The sequence below is a fragment of the Cnephaeus nilssonii genome, assembly GCF_951640355.1.
Source record: "Cnephaeus nilssonii genome assembly, chromosome: 14".
Taxonomy (NCBI): domain Eukaryota; kingdom Metazoa; phylum Chordata; class Mammalia; order Chiroptera; family Vespertilionidae; genus Cnephaeus; species Cnephaeus nilssonii.
Window position 1 is genome coordinate 61,392,127 of NC_137085.1, and position 17,499 is coordinate 61,409,625.

General features: G+C 41.8%; 1 protein-coding gene across 1 annotated transcript in view; it reads left to right on the top strand.

The window, feature by feature from the left end:
- The first annotated feature begins 551 nt into the window (after nt 1-551).
- FOCAD (focadhesin) overlaps nt 552-17,499 on the top strand; it is a 288,209-nt gene continuing 271,261 nt past the window's right edge. The window contains exon 1 of the mRNA XM_079789743.1: nt 552-607. The gene's annotated coding sequence lies outside the window, so the exon portion shown is untranslated. The remainder of the gene's footprint in view (nt 608-17,499) is intronic.

The window sequence follows — 17,499 nt, forward strand, 5'->3', positions numbered from 1 at the left end:
GGCCCACCAACCAGTCCCTAAACTTGTCCAGTCTACTCTGTCGCCCCTTTTCGTTCACACCGTTAGCTTCAGAAGCCGCAGTGTTGTGTGTTGGCCAAGCAACAGCTACAAGGGGAAAAACTGAGTGGCAAGACCTTTATCTTGAATAAATTTTCTGAATCCTAAAGCTATTGGTACTGTTTTTCCCCCCTGGGAAACAAAATCGCCAAATCCTAAGTCGCTACCAAAAGCTGCATCCCGTCTGGGCTGCCAACAGGAGCAGTGGCCTCCCCAGACAGGGTCTCTTAATCGGCTTTCCCTGGGGCTAACTCCCCACTGCGGTGCAGCCTCACAGCCGGCACCTGCGCGAGGTCCTCCGAGCTCTGCTGGCTGCTGAGCCAGGCTCGGCCTCCCACGCCGCCAAACAGACGCTGAGCCTTGCCTTGGCCTCGGACACGCGTGCGCACTAGCGAGGGAGGGCGGGCCGAAGCTGGAGGAGGCGGGACAGGCCTTCCCAGTCAGCAGTCCATTGGCTATCGCTTTGTAGACCACGCCTCCGGGCTTTGGAGACTGCCGAGGGGGCCACGTTAGGCTGCGGGCTTGGGGCTGAGCTTGTGGCAAAAGAGAGGTAAGCGATGCGGGATGGCAGGCGGCGGACAGTCGGCCGCTGCCCGTGATGGGACGCCGCCGGATCGCACCCGTCTGTGGCTTATCTCAGCTTGCGTGCAGGGCGGCCGAGGCCTGGCGGGCCTGGGGCTCTGCAGGGAGATGGGGCAGTGGAGCATGTGGCCGCAGGGCCGTGTCGCGGCGTGGGGCGGCCTGCAGGGGACAGGTCTTGCCGTTTGCCCTCGTCTTGGTCTTTTCTGGATTCTGAACTTGGCGGGGACTAGGCCTTCCTCGTCAGAGAGCTCGATGATGCCTGGGTGGGGCCGGCTCTGGTGCCTGCGGTGGGGTCAGTGGGATTCTGACTCGGAAACTGATCATGTGATCCTTGCATACTCACCTGCAGTAGATTGCAGTCATCGCAGACTCTCCCACCGGTTCCCAAGTCCAGGGCAGTGCAGGGGATTCTGTCCGTGTCTTGTCTGGCCTGGGGTGGCTGTCTCCTCATTGCTAGTGACTCACTCAGATCCTGTCCACTTTAGTGCAAAGGTTTATGGGTTAGCAGGGCCTGTTTTCAGATCTCCTGGTTCTCTGGTCCTCACTGCGGGAATTACCCAAAGAAATAGTATGTGTCTGTATGTACATAATAGCACATAAGTGTATGTTTTGAAATGTCTGCAAAAGCTATGGGGAGATTTGCAGAGACTTGCACTTATGTTGCACCTACTCCCCGTGAGTTTTAATTTCAGCTGTGGCATCCTAATCCCTTAGTTTAGTTCCTGAATTTGGAGCTTCTAAAATCAATGAAGTCATCCTATCAAGTATCATGCAATCTTCATCCATTCAACAGACCTTTTTAATGGCTGCCTTGATGTTCAGGGTCTTAAGCTACAAATAAATAGGCATTCCTGCCTTTTCTATCAGTTTATCTGCCAGTTTTATTTTCTAGATTTGAGGTGGAATTGTTGATGGTTCAATTTCAGGTTCTAGATTTGGAGCAGAAGCTTATGATCCTATATCATAAGACAGAGCTCTTCTGGGACCTCCCTGCTTTCTGTACTTTCTCCTCGAGTAAGCCTCAGACCATGATGGCCCAGAGACCTAATCTTGCTAACTGTATCACTAAAGACCCCTAGGTCTGAAGGTCTATCTGTAAAGTGAGGAGGATGGGTATGAAATATTCTGTAATTTTGAGATGTTTAATGATAGGGGCAAATAGCATGTTTATTGTGTTAACAGAACTGACCATTTTAAAAACACAGTATGTATTTTATGCTTAAGTTTTAATTTTTTTGAATTTGTTCACATTCAGTTTCTATCAAGCAAGTGTATGTTTTTCATTTTGATTCACATCCAACTCCTGTATACAAAGCACTATGATTCATCTGAATTTTGAAATGTAATAATCAGAAGCTTTTAAATGTAACATATAGTGGTATGATATAAAAACAATTTTCAAAGTAATTTTACTCCCTCTTATAGATAAATGGTATCTAAAACCTCTGTCTTGGCTATTTGCTTACTTGGTTAATGTTAGGTAGTTACCATTACCAGGCTAATATCTATCAATATGTTAACCATTATTTTATCAATCTAAAATTTACTATATTTTAATTGATTGCTGCTTCCAGTAGAGAATTGATAACCAAAAGGTACTTAATCATTAGTTTGAGAATAAAAATCTCCATAAAGATGTAACAATAGTTTTTCATTTATTTATTGATTGATGGTTCTGTACTCATAAGTATGTCTCTTGGCCTTCCTGCAGGAGTAAAATGATATCAAAAACTAGTGGCCCAGTGCACAAATTCATGCACATTGAAAGGAAATTAATTAGAAGGAATATTTTAACATCGCAATTCACCTTTCTCTATAATAGAAGTGTCAACCAAATTCACCATTGACAATGACAGATCGAAACACACATGTGTGATTGGTGCCAGCGAGAGCTTTATATGTATCACACATGTGGGAGTCAACTTGGCTTTTTATAGATATAGAATAAACTTGCTTAATTAGACCTGCTTTCTGATTTAGCTAAACTTTTTCCAGTCCAGTGAAGCACCCCAACTTTTCTTTCAGGTAATTGTCAGCGACACAGCAGTAAATATCAACATGAGGCAGATTATTATTGTAGATCACACAGGGAGAACAAAGGGTAAAATATTTAACTGCAGCAGTGTTTGACTATATTCTGCACAGTGAGAAAGACTGAAGTCATTTTCAAGGTTCACCATTTCTTCTTTTCAGTCTGGTCAAGTTTCTAGACTTTCTATATCTTCGTTTTCTGGCTAATGGAAATAAAATAGGATTCTACCGAGTCTCCTATGTACCTATTCCAGGGCTTCTGTGAGGATCAAATGAGATTAGAAATGGGGAAATGCTTCACAGACATTTGGTTAAAGTGTAAAATGTTTCCACCTGGCTATAAAGCAAGTCGTGTTCCTGGGCTGAAGAAATTCCAAGGAGGCTAGTCACTAGGGAGAGGAAGCCAGGCGTTGCTACGTGATGTCATTACCTGGCGCCACAGCAACCATTTCTGGGCTGGGCTGGGCTGTGGGCCGCATTTTGCGCCATGGGGTCTCGGTAGCGTCGGCTGCGATTTGGTGGGCTGTCACTCCGGGGTGGTGGCAGGGCCTGTGTCCCACTTGTGGGAAGCCGAGTGTTGGTTTGTTGGTGCCAGGTCTGCGGTGCCATTTCTCTGTAAATGGCCAGTGAGCATCACGGCAGCTCCTGCATTGGGCATCTGCCCCCTGATGGTCAGTGCGCGTCATAGTGACCAGTCAGACAGTCGGATACTTAGCATATTAGCCTTTTATATATATAGATAGTTCCCCTGAAACATAATATTGATAGCCTTGTGATACTTTTTAGATATTGTCCACAAGCCATTAGTTGAATTATTTGTTTACATCACTATTAAAGTCATGGGAAATTCAAGAAAATACAATTTTTTGTTAAAAAATGTTTTTATTGATTTCAGAGAGAAGGGAGAGGGATAGAAAGATAGAAACATCAATGATGAGAGAGAATCATTGATTGCCTGCCTCCTGCATGACCCCTACTGGGAGTTGAGCCCACAACCTGGGCATGTGCCCTAACTGGGCATTGAACCATGACCTCCTGGTTCATAGGTCAATGCTCAACCACTGAGCCCTGCCAGCTGGGTCAACTTTTTTTTCTTAAATCTTCACCCAAGGATATGTTTTTATTGATTTTTAGATATAGAGGAAGAGGGAGGAAAAGAGAGAAAAACATCCATCAGATACCTCCCATACATGCCCTGACCAGGGATCGAACCTGCAACCTTTTAGTGTACAGGATGGTATCCTAACCAACTGAGCCACCCAGCCATAGCAAGAAAATACAACTTTTCAAAATTTTGCTTTTTTTAAAAAAAATTAAATCTTTATTGTTGAAAGTATTACATATGTCCCCGCCCCCCCCCCCCCCCCCCCGCCCCGCATTGAACTCTTCTAGCCCACCCCCAACCCCTGCCCCAGGCCTTCACCACACTATTGGGTTATGCATATATGCATACAAGGTCTTGGTTGATCTCTTCTCACCCACCCACCCTCCCCTGCCTTCTCTCTGAGATTCGTCAGTCTGCTCCATGCTTCTGTGTCTCTGGATCTATTTTGTTCATCAGTTTATTTTGTTCATTAGATTCCACATATGAGTGAGAACATGTGAACATGTGATACTTGTCTTTCTCTGACTGGCTTATTTCACTACTCTCTAGGTCCCTCAATGCTATCTCAAAGGGTAAGAGATCCTTCTTTCTTACTGCTGCATAGCATTCCATGGTGTAAATGTACCACAGCTTTTTTATCCACTCATTAACTGATGGGCACTTGGGATGTTTCCAGATCTTAACTATTGTAAATTGTGTTGCTATGAACATTGGAGTGCATACATTCTTTCTGATTGGTGTTTTGGGTTTCTTAGGATATATTCCTGCAAGTAATGGCAGTTCCATATTTAATTTTTTGAGGAAACTCCATACTTTTTTTTCTATAATGGCTCCACCAGTCTCAAAATGTTGCCTTTGCTAGACCTTTCCAGTTATTGAAATGGACCAGATCAAGATGGGAAGATTGAGGAGAAATGTAAGAGCTGAGGAAAATATCCAAGTGGAGTCCTTTTCTAGTTTAAAATTTTAGAGGGGGGGGGGAACCCATAAAAAATATAACTATATTTGGAAGAAATGTAAAGAAATAATAGTGTCAGAGTTATTGGTGGGTCTACTAGTATATCAAAACTTGATCTTAAGTGTTTCTTAGTTTATAACAATGAACTCAGTTTATCTAATAAAAGAAACATAGGGTAATAATTTAAACTTTGATCAAGTGGTGGGCAATACATGTTGCTTTAGGAGATGTAAAATCTTTAAGTATCACATGTTTTTTATATATTTTTAAAAATATGTTTTTATATGTCCCCCTTTCCCCCCCATTGACCCCTTCCAGCCTGCCCCTGCCCCTGCCCCCAGGCCTTCACCATCCTACCGTCTGTGCCCATGGGTTATGCACACATGCATACAAGTTCTTTGGTTGATCTTCCTACCCACCCCCGCCTTCCCTCTGAGATTCGACAGTCTGTTCCATGCTTCTATGTCTCTGGGTCTGTTTTGTTCACCAGTGTATTTTGTTAATTAGATTCCACATATGAGTGAGATCACGTAAGTATCACATGTTTTTTAAAAAAAGTACAAGAGACCTAGAGATGAGTAGTGTAATAAAATTTGGTATATATATATATATGCCTAAGCGATCATCTGACCAGTAGCTATGACATGCACTGACCACCAGGGGGCAATCGCTCAATGCAGGAACTGCTGAGCTGCAGTGATTTGGCAGCTGGGGTTCTGGGGTGACGCACCTGGAACCAGAGAGGAGGGAGCCAGGAGAACCACCCTCTCACAATCCGGGACCCCTCAGGAGATGTCAGAGAGCTGGTTTCAGCCCGATCCCCACAGGCCAGGCCGAGGAACCCCACCAGTGCACGAATCCGTGCACTGGGCATATATATAAAAGCCTAAGCGACTGTTATGACCGGATGATCAGCCAGACGCTTAATGCAGGAGCTGCCCCCTGGTAGTCAGTGCGCTCCCACAGCCAACCTCCTGCGGCCGGCCAACCTCCCATGGTCCCTCCGCCCCCCTCACCCCTAACCTCCCCGGCTGGCCAGCCCCTATTGGCCCGATTGGGACTGGGCAAGACAGCCCTGATCACAGGCCAGGCCAAGGGGCATGCATGGGCCTCTAGTACTTATATAAATATAAGTCTGTGATTAACAATTAGTGATAAATTGGATAGAGGTTGTGTCCATGATAGGAAATGAACACAGGGGATGTTTGTCCATTTTTCTTCCATTTAAAAGAAATTTTTTGTTATTGTTGTTAATCCTCACCTGAGGATATTTTTCCATTGATTTTAGAGATAGTGGAAGGGAGGGGGAGAGAGAGAGAGAGAGAGAGAAACATTGATGTGAGAGAGACACATATCAATTGGTTACCTCCCATAGGTGCACCATCCAGGGCCTGGAATGAGCCTGCAACTGAGGTACATGCCCTTGACCATAATCGAACCCTTCATTCTATAGGCTCATGCTCTATACAGTGAGCCAAACCGGGTAGGGCTGAAAGAAATTTTTTAAGCAACGTGGATGATCTCATTTATTTTCAAACATTAAGACTGCAATTTATTGTTTTTATAAATCGGGTCCCCCAAGTACTTCTGCCCTCAATTTTTTAACTTATTCCACGTCACAATGGAAGTCATAAAATTGCATTTATGATTTTTAACTTGTGTTAATTTATATTGACTTTCATTCAGTTAGCCTGAGTTTACTTTAGTTTTATATATTTTGAAGACATTTTAAAAAGTTTCACATTACATACCATATAATTTTTCATTACTCATGATAAGAAAATATTTGTTTAGTCCCAAGGAAGTTGAGAATCCAAACTACATAGATTGTTCATTATTACTTATTTAAAGATTTATCTTTTCACTTGTCTGGGGACCAATGAAGCATTCCACCCAGGCTTCTAAACTGAACACTAGTTCTTCCCAGCACATTAGAATATATTTTCTACTCTCTTTTTGGTCAGATAAGCGACTGCTTGCTAATTTGGTTGATAAGCATCTTGAGCAAATGTTATGATTATGGATGTTGCAATTAGAGTTTTATAATGAGGTTTTTGGGTGCCCGGGTGTACCTTTCTCTCCTCTGTTAACAAACCTTTTTTTTTGGAACTAACTGTTTTTTAGAATTTACTTTAAGTTTTACTCTATTTAACAATCCTTGAACAGGTTTACGTAGTCAAAGCTTCAGGTTTTAGTATATGCTATTAGGACATAAACATGGAGGGAGTAGAGGAAACTTTTTATTCAAGCTGTCTTGAGACATTTAAGTAAATAGAATTTTAAAGAGTCATGGATATGGTAGCAATCAGTACATATAATAGAGATGAAGGTACTTAGATGGCATGCCCTCAAAGATCTATCTAATAATAGAGGAATATGCAAATTAGCCTGGACGCCATGACATCACAACCAAACAGCAAGGACCTGAGGCTGCATGGTGCCTGGCTGGTGTGAGGGACCTCAGGCTGCTCCCCCCGCCCCGTGGAGCTTGATGGGGGATCTCAGGCCACACACCCCACCCTGGAACCAGGCCAGGAGACCTCAGGCTGCACCCCCTGCCCCAGCACCGGGCTGGGAGACCTCAGGCCACACCCTCTGCCTGGTGGGGCTTGATGGGGGACCTCAGGCCATGCCCCCCGCCCCAGCGCTGGGCCGGGGGACCTCAGGCTGCGCCCCCTGCCCAGTGGGGCTTGACAGGGGACCTAAGGCTGTGCCCCCCACCTGGCAGGGCTTGACGGGGGACCTCAGGCCATGCCCCTCGCCTGGCGGGGCTTGATGGGGGACCTCAGGCCATGGCCATGGCCCCTGTCCGGCGGGGCTTGACGGGGGATCTCAGGCCGTGCCCCACCCCACCCCCCTACTGCCCCAGTGCTGGGCCTGGAGACCTGAGGCTGCACCCCCTGCCCAGAGGGGCTTGATGGGGGTGGGGCCGGCCGGGTCTGGGTCTCCCGCATTTTCAAAGCACATGTGGGTGGTGAGTGGGGATTTGACTCTAGGTCCTGTGGTGCGCCCCAGACTCTGACAGGAGGGAGATTTTCATATACATTTTACTAATTTTCTTTCATGTCTGACACTTGTATTATAGAGAAAGGGAAATTAGCAATATTAAATTATTTCTTCTAATTAATTCCCTTTTAATGTGCACGAATTTTGTGCACTGGGCCACTAGTATAAAGATAAATGGCATGGAAATATTCTTTTGGACCATGGAGCTTGGAAGGAGTCACCAAAGAATGAGAGTCTACTTTCCATTAGACCTGGGAGGTAGGGGGACCATCTAATGAAGAAGCTGAGCATCTCATAGGAAAAGTTCATGACCATGGTATTCAGAGTCCAAAAGGTTGGGAGGGAAGGCAGGTTAGAACGAGGTTAGATTTGGGTGTGAGTAACGAAGGTTTTCTTAAGCATATGGCTGGCTTTGAAGTTCCAAATAGTAGTTTGGATTTCAAGTTTTAATGAAGCTTCCTGTTGTCAACTTTTACCCAACAAATCATAGTTTTTGTTATAGTTCAGGTGTAGTACGATTTCTGAATTTAAAAAGAACATACATGTCTCCAGTGAGTATGGGTATTATTTGTCAGAGAAAGCAGAGGCAATGGCTTTTTTTCTTCTTTTCTTTTATGAACCTCTTTTGGCCTTTGGCCTTCCAAACTACTTTGGCAAATACTTTTTATCACATGTGACATCTCTCATCTATTGGTAGGATGCCTGGAAAGTTGTATTGAGCATCTTTAGTTCTGGGTTAGTTCTGGGCTCAGAGGTGTGAAAAATGCCTTGATCCTAATGACAGTTTTCATGGATGTTGGAGTTGGGCATACCTGCATTTACCTCTGATTTCCTTCCTGTTATTTTTAGGACCTGAAGTTTTAGTAGTGTTTCTAAGGACTACTCCCACTCATGCATAAGATCCTGTTCCTTTCATTTACTCAAAGATTTGGCTCCAGTGTATCTCTCTCCCCTGTAAGATCGCATTTTCTAATGAAATTATTCCCTTTAGTACATCAATATGCTGTGATTTCTGTTATTCCTTCTTTCTTAAAAATAATTACTGTTAAAGAATTATTATTCCTTGTTGACCACATTAATTCTTAGCCACCACACAATTTATTTTTTCCCTTTTATGGGAAAACTATACTTATGTGTCCAATTACTTTCCTCCTATTTGTTTACTTATTTAGAGAAGAAGGGAGAGAGAGAGATTTATTTTTCCACTTATCTATGAGAGAGAGAGACAGAGGGACACTGAGAGAGACAGACAGAGACATCGATTTATTGTTATGCTTATTTATGCATTCATTGGTTGTCTCTTGTGTATGCTGTGATAGAAGATGGAAGCTGCAACCTTTGTGTAGGGGGTGATGCTCTAACCACTTGAGCTACCCAGCCAGGGCTCCTCCTATTCTTTCTTAAATTCAATTTAATTAAGCTTTCCTCCTCATCATTCTAAAAGAATTTCTCTCCTCAAAGTCACAATGACTTTCATTTTGCTAAGTCTAAAGGTTGTTGTTGTTGTTCTTCTTTTTAAATATAACTCTATTGATTTCAGAGAGGAAGGAAGAGGGAGAGAGAGAGATAGAAACATCAATGATAAGAGAGAATCATCGATTGGCTGCCTCCTGCACACCCCCTAATGGGAATCAAGCCCACAACCTAGGCACATGCCCTTGACCGGAATCGAACCTGGGACCCTTCAATCTGCAGGCCAATGGTCTATCTACTGAGCCAAACCGGCTAGGGCGAGATCATTCTTTTCTTTAAAAATTTCTTTATTGTTGAAAGTATTATAGATGTCCCCTTTTCCCACATTGACCAGTACCTGCCCCTGCCCCAGGCCTTCACCACACTATTGTCTGTGTCCATGGGTTATGCATATATGCATACAAAATCTTTGGTTAATCTCTTCCTCTCCCCACCCACCCCCGAGTTCCCTCTGAGATTAGACAGTCTGTTCCATGCTTCTATGACTCTGGATCTGTTTTGTTCTATAGTTTATTTTGTTCATTAGATTCCACATATGAGAGAGATCATGTGATACTTGTCTTTCTCTGACTGGCTTATTTCACTTAGCATAATACTCTCCAGGTCCTTCCATGCTGTCTCACAGGATAAGAGATCCTTCTTTTTTACAGCTACTTAGTATTTCATGGTGTAAATGTACCACCACTTTTTTATCCACTCCTCTACTGATGGGTATTTGGGATGTTTCCAGATCTTAGCTAATCTAAATTGCACTATGAACATAGGGGTGCATATATTCTTTCTGATTGGTGTTTCAGGTTTTTTAGGATATATTTCTAAAAGTGGGATCACTGGGTCAAATGGCAGTTCCATGTTTAATATTTTGAGGAAACTCCATACTGTTCTCCACAGTGGCTGCACCAGTTGGCATTCCCACCAGCAGTGCACGAGGGTTCCCTTTTCTCCACATCCTCACCAGCACTTGTCATTTGTTGATTTCTTGATGGTAGCCATTCTGACAGGTGTGAAGTGATACCTCATTGTTGTTTTATTTTTTAATTTTTTAGTTCTCACCTGATGATTTTTTTCATTGACTTTTAGGGAGAGTGAAATGAAAGGGAGGGAGGAGAGGAGAGGAAAAGAAAGAGAGAGACATCGATTGGTTGCCTCCTGCAGTTGCCCTGACTGGAGCTGGGTATGGAACCTGCAACCGAGATACATGCCCTGGACCAGAAATCGAACTTGAGACTCTTCAGTCCATGGGTCAATGCTCTAACCGCTGAGGAACTGGTCAGGGCTTATTGTTGTTTTAATTTGCATCTCTCTGATGATTAATGACTCTGAGCATTTTTTCATATGTCTCTTGGCCATTGGTATGTCCACTTTGGAGAAGTCTCTATCTAGATCCTTTGCCCAGTTTTACATGGGATTATTTGTCTTCCTTTTGTTTAGTTGTATGAGTTCCTTATATATTTTGGAGATAAACTTCTTATCAGATGTATCATTGGCAAATGTGTTCTCCCATACAGTGGGCTCTCTTTTCATTTTGTTGATGGTTTCTTTTGCTGTGCAGAAGCTTTTTATTTTGATGTAGTTCCATTTGTTTATTTTCTCCTTTGTTTTCCTTGCCCTTGGAGATGTATTGGCAAACATATTGCTACAAGAGATGTCTGAGATTTTGCTACCTATGGTTTTTTTTAGGGCTTTTATGGTCTCACAACTTACATTTAAGTCTTTTATCCATTTTGAGTTTATTCTTGTGTATGGTGTATGTTGGTGATCCAGCTTGATATTTTTGCATGTACCTGTCCAATTTTCCCAGCACCATTTATTAAAGAGACTGTCTTTACTCCATTGTATGCTCTTGCCTCCTTTATCAAATATTAATTGAGCATAATGACTTGGGTCAATTTCTGGGTTCTCTGTTCTTGTGCCAGTACCAGGCTGTTATGAGTACAGTGGCTTGTAGTATAGCTTGATATCCAGTATAGTGATCTTTCCAACTTTGTTCTTCTTTCTCAAGATTGCTGCAGTCTTTTTTGGTTCCATATAAATTTTTGGAGTATTTGTTCTAGATTTGTGAAATATGCCTTCAGTATATTAATAGGGATTGCATTGAATCTATAGATTGGTAGTATGGACATTTTAATGATGTTAATCTATGAATCCATGAATACTGTATATTCTTCCACTGGTTTATATCTTCCTCTATCTCTTTTTTCAATGTTCTTTAGTTTTGCGAGTAATAGTCTGTTATCTCCTTGGTTAAGTTTGTTCCTAAGTACCTTACTTTTTTTGTTGCAATGGTAAATAGGATTTTTTATTTTTATTTTTTTTTAGTTTCTCTTTCTGAGAGTTCATTATTGGTGTATAAAAATGCCATCAATTATGGGTGTTAATTTTGTATTCTGCTTCATTGCCGGATTCATTTATTAAATCTAGTAGTTTTTTGGTGGAATCTTTAGGGTTTTTTTATGTACAATACCATGTCATCTATGAATAATGACAGTTTTACTTCCTCCTTTCCAATTTGGATGCCTTTTATGTTTCCTTCTTGTCTGATTGCTGTGGCTAGGACTTCCAGTACTAAGTTGAATAAGAGTGGTGAAAGCGGACAGCCCTGTCTTGTTCCTGTTCTTAGGGGAAATAGTTTAAGTTTTTGCCCATTGAGTGTGATGTTCACTGTAGGTTAGTCATATATGGCCTTTATTATGCAGGGATATGATGCCTCTAGTCCCACTTTGCTGAGAGTTTTTATCAAAAATGGATGTTGTATTTTGTTGAATGCTTTTTCTGCATCTATTGATGGGATTATGTGAGTTTTGTCTTTCAATTTATTTAAGTGATGTATCATGGTTATTGATTTGCAAATGTTATACCAGCTTTCCATCCCTGAACAAATCCTACTTGGTCATAGTGTGTGATCTTCTCAATATATTGCTGAGTCCAATTTGTTAATATTTTGCTGAGGATTTTAACATCTAAGTTCATCAGGGACATTGGCTTGTAATTCTCTTTCTTTGTAGTGTCTCTATCTGGTTTTAGAATTAGTATAATGTTGGCCTCATAAAAAGAGCGTGGAAGCGTTCCTTTCTTTAGGATTTTTTGGAATAGTTTGAAGAGTACAGGTGCCAGTTCTTCTCTGAATATGGGGTAAAGCCGTCCTGACCAGGGCTTTTGCTTGCTGGGAGTTTCTATTCCTGCTGCCTCTATGGTCTTCCCCATCTCAGTGAATGGAGACTCCATTCCTTCCATGACTCAGGCCAAAAACTTGGGTGTCATCCTTGACTCTTTCTCTCATAATCCACATACAAACTAATGAAAAAGCCTGTTAGCTGTTATCTTCAAAATACATCTAGAATCTGAGTACTCCTCACTCCCCACTGCTCTGAGCCCCCATGTGTCTATGTCCTTGATGTTGTAATAGTATTTGTTATTTGTTACCACCTATTCCCGGGAGGAGGGACAGTTCTTTCACGGTCTTGCCTGGGCTCACTCATGTAGTAATGGGGATTGATAGGTTTGGAAGCTTGTCTCTGCTACATGTGGTCTGGTAAGCTATCCCACGCTTCTTCCTCTGATGGTTTAATGGTAGCAAGAGAGCAAGCGGAAGCTGCATGGCCTTAAGGGACCTAGACTAAGAATTCCCACAACTTTATTTCCCCCGTTAATCAAAGCAGATCACGAGGACAGCCCAGATTCAGGGGATGGGGCAATAGACTACCTCTCTATGAGGGGAACAGCAAAGTCACCTTGTACAGAAAGGTGCAAATGGGAGTTGGGAAGAATTGGGGGCCCTTTTTTTTTTTTTGCAATCTACCATAGCTTTCTAAATGGTCTCTTCTATTCTCTCAATGCCCTCTATAATATTGTCAACAGCAGTAAAGGGATTAAAAACAAGAACATAAACAAAAAACAACAAAACTTGAGTTGGATTTCCTTCCTTTTTTGTCCTAAGCTCTCCAATGGCTTCCCAATACCACTCAAAGTTAAAAGGCAAAGTCTTTGCAGAGGTCTGTGAGGTTTGCCATGATCTGACCCCTTGGTTGTGTCTCTAACTTTATTGCCAACTCCTCTTCCTCACAAACTAAATCTGCTCAGTTAGCTTCTATTCTGTTTCGTAGTCATACGAGGCCTGCTCTCCCTCCGGCTTTTCTACTGCTGTTCTTTCTGCCTAGAATCAGTCTTCTTCTTGGAGACTACTGACTCCTTTACTTCCTCTAAGTCAGGCGTCCTCAAACTACGGCCCGCGGGCCACATGCGGGTGTTTTTGCCATTTTGTTTTTTTACTTCAAAATAAGATATGTGCAGTGTGCATAGGAATTTGTTCGTAGTTTTGTGGTTTTTTTTAAAACTATAGTCCGGCCCTCCAACGGTCTGAGGGACAGTGAACTGGCCCCCTGTTTAAAAAGTTTGAGGACCCCTGCTAAGTCTTTGCTCACGTTTCACCTCTGTGAGCCTTTCTGATTGTCCTCTTTAAAATTGGAACTCTCTCTAATATTAACCCCCTTTCCTGCTTTACTTTCGGGGCTAGCACTTATCTTGTAAAATGCTATTTTGCTATTCTTGCTTATTCTTATCTTTTTTGCTTATTCTTATCTTTCCTTTAGTAGGACTGTGATCTGTAGAGCCAGGGGTTTTGTCTGTATCCCCCAGTGCTTAGAACAGTGTCTGGCACAAGGTAGGCATCTAATAAATATTTGTTGAATGAATGAATGAAAGGTAGGCTTTTGGTACCAAACATTTTCCAGGCCTAGGTATCTCTCCCATGTTTATGCAAAAACTCTTGAAACTGATTCTGGGTTCTTATCTGAGGAAACTCCTGACCTCTTTGTGCAGGTACTTTTGTGATCCATTTTTCTTTTTAAGAGGTCTGCTAGTCAAAGTGTTCTTCCCATCCAGGCATTTTATTCTTTGAAAGAAGCGTATCACATTCTCTAATCAGCTGCATAGAATGCCTGCTCAGTAGATTCTTAATAGCAACCTCTTCACTTTGAGTTGTACATCATAACATTTTTGTTCAAAGCAAAGATGAATTAGTTAATACGTGAAAGGAATAGTCTAAGGCAGAAAAATTTCAACCCTTTTTGTTAAACTGTTGGACCTTCCCTCTCTCCAAAATATCTTATTGTGAACTTCAGGTAAGAGAGATGTTTTTACTAGTCAAAATAAAGTATTTTACATACTGATTTATAGCATAATCTTCTTATAAACTCAGTCTGAATCTTGAAGCTATTATAATGAGCAAGTGAGGACAGAGCTGACTCCATCTTGAAGGTAATCCACCTGCTTAACTTCCGAGTGAAGGAACCCTGATCTTTGACCTCCCTTCATCCCCCTGGTGGCCTCTGGAATGTGTAGAGGCTTCTGGCTAATCAGGGAATTTTCATTAATCCTCTGGGGCAAGGTGTCCTCCGTGTTATCTCTCCTAGCTCACCCTGGCGCCAGGGCCTCCTGGTATCTGGCCCCTTGATTCCCCCCTGACCACCCATGAATTCCTTTTCTAGAACATGGGTCCATCTCTAACCAGGGATCATAGCGGGTACTGAGTGCCCTGCTGTGGCCCAGGATGCCGGTTCTGTACTAAGTTCCGTATTAAACTCATCATCTGACGAGCTGGCCTTGTCTGCTTCCTTCTTTGCCTCTCAGCTCCTTCAGCATTTGGAGGCCACTTTTTGCATCCACAGCCTTTTCACAGAACTGGGCGTAGACTTTGAAATTACTGATTATGATTGAAAATGATAATCTTTTAAGTGCTTCAGTCTCCAATTTATTTTTGTATTTCAGTTTTGTATTTTGTTTTTATTGCACACCATTAAGGAAAACTCCATTCACATAAATTACCAGTTGCAAACAGTAATAATTTTTAAACAGCTTACATTGCAATCATACAACTTCAGGTTATTGTTTTCCATTTTGTTATATTTTAAAAAATATCATATTGAGGAAAATTTCAAACACACTCATAAGTAGGGAGTACAGAAAGAGAACTTAGTTTCAACAAAAATCAACATTTTCAATCTTGTTTTCTCTTTCCTCTAACAGGTTTTCTTCCACTACCTTTTTTTAAAAGGTCATTAACAATAAGGACTTTTTATTTAGTTTTTTAGGACTTTTAATTTTAAATTCAATTACTGTGTCATTATTGCAGCTAACAAAATTAACACGAATTCCTTACTGTTATCTTGTAGTGAATCCATATTTCAGAATTTCTCACTTGTGCCAAGGATGTCTTGCTATCGTTGATTTGTTGGAATCAGAATCCAAATAAGGTTTCCAAAATGTATTTGGTTATTGTGTCCCTCTGGTCACTTATACTATACTAGTCCCTCCACCCCTTCCATCTCCCATGTCATTGATTGGTTGGAGAAACAGTCATTTGTCCTTAAAATGGTTTTGTTTACCTTGTCCCTCTACCTCTTGTATTGTCTATAAATTGGTAGTTAAATATACAGTGCTGTGTAGATTCATTTTGAATTTATTTAGGCAACAATATTCTTAGAGGGTTCTGTGTATGTCTTATTCCATCACATCATGAGCATACAGTGTCTGGTTTTTCCCTGTTAGTGATGCTAAAATGAACCAATGGGTTCAGGTGGGGTCATCCTTATTTCTCTAAAAGGAAGTTCCCATCATTTTTTAACCTAACAGTTTTAGCAATAATTCATGATTCATTCCCAAATCAATTCTATATTAACAAAGTGATGTAATGCCTTTACATGTATTTTTTAAAGAAATGAATACATTTTAATTCTTTTCTTCACATCTCTGTTCACAACATCACTTCACAACTAATTTTTACCTTTTCTGCTCCCAGAATCCTACATTTGCACATACATACAGTACCTTCAGAATGTACTGAGAATTTGACATAAAGCTGGGAAGGAGCTATGAAATGGAATGATAGTGAAGGTTGCGGAAGTGGAGGGAGTAAGGATTATCTACCCACCTACTACCTACTAGCTTGGCTGTCTCACTTCCCTCTTTCCCTGTCTCTTATTTCTTTGTCTTTAGTTTGTAAGATTTTTTTTAAAGCTGTGTAGGATAGTTATGGTTTAGAGGGCCATGAGGACTTAGAGGGATTGGAAAGTGGGTATGCCTGGGACAGATGTTCATAGCAGTATTGGTATTGGATATGAGTTGAATGTTAATCCAGGCTGGAGTTAAGCATACAAATTTTAACATTTGTCTTATGTAGTCAAAATTGGCCTCAAATAAGTTTGAGAAATAAATCAAACTTGTACTCTCTGCACTTAACGCCCCACTGACATGGACAAAGGTAAATTGTACCCCAAGCACTTAGAAGACTCATGCATTGCTGTAATGTTAAAAAAAGATGAATGGCGCCTTTAGTCTTCTGTGTACTGGTGTGTGCTTCTTTCTTCCAGTTGTCAGAACCCAAAACCTTGGCGTTATCCTTCACTCTTCTTTCATTCCACATTTCACCCATTAGCAAATTGTGTCAAAATACATGTAACATCTGACCTCTGCTCACCCCCTCCACTGCTATTCCCCTCATCTAAGGCAACATGATTTCTCTCCTGGATTATTGCTGTGACTTCCTAACTGATCTCCTTTTACCCATCCTTGCCCTCTGAGGGTCTATTCTCCTTAGAAGCTAGAATGATCTTTTTAAAATGACAGTTAAGTATGCCATCCCTCCTTCCCAAATCCTCTAGGACTTCCCATCTTGGGAAACCCAAAGGCCCACAGTGCCCTCCCGCGCCACCCCCTCCCTCCCCCGGCCACCCCCCAGGAGCTATGAGATCTGGGCCTCTGCTTCACTCTGTTGTCTCTTACGGCCCAACTTGCTCACTTGCACCAGCCACACTGGTGCTCATGGCCTTCCCTAAACCTGCCCAGCGTGCTTCCACCTTAAGGGTGTTGCCCTCGGTGGGTCTTCTGCCAGGAATGCTCATTGTTTCCTTCACATCTCTATCCAAATGTCATCATATCTGAAAGGCCTTTCTTCAATCTTCGACAGATCAAAACATATATAGACTTCCATTAAAATTTACCTATTGATGACTAAAATTTATTTTAGGTGTCATGTTACATATGCATTTTGAAAATTAAACTCTTTGTACTGCAATATAAGTGACTAAAAATATCTTCCTTCTATAAAGTTCCAATTATGTTAGATGAATAAGTTGTAGAGATGATAGAGCATAGTGCCTATCGTTGACAGCATGGTGAGTATAGTATTATGCTTTCATGTTGATTTCTTACCACGCTCACAGAAGAAAACAAAGACAAAGCCCATAAGGAAACCTTGGAGGGTGTTGCCTATGTCTGTTACCTTGATTGT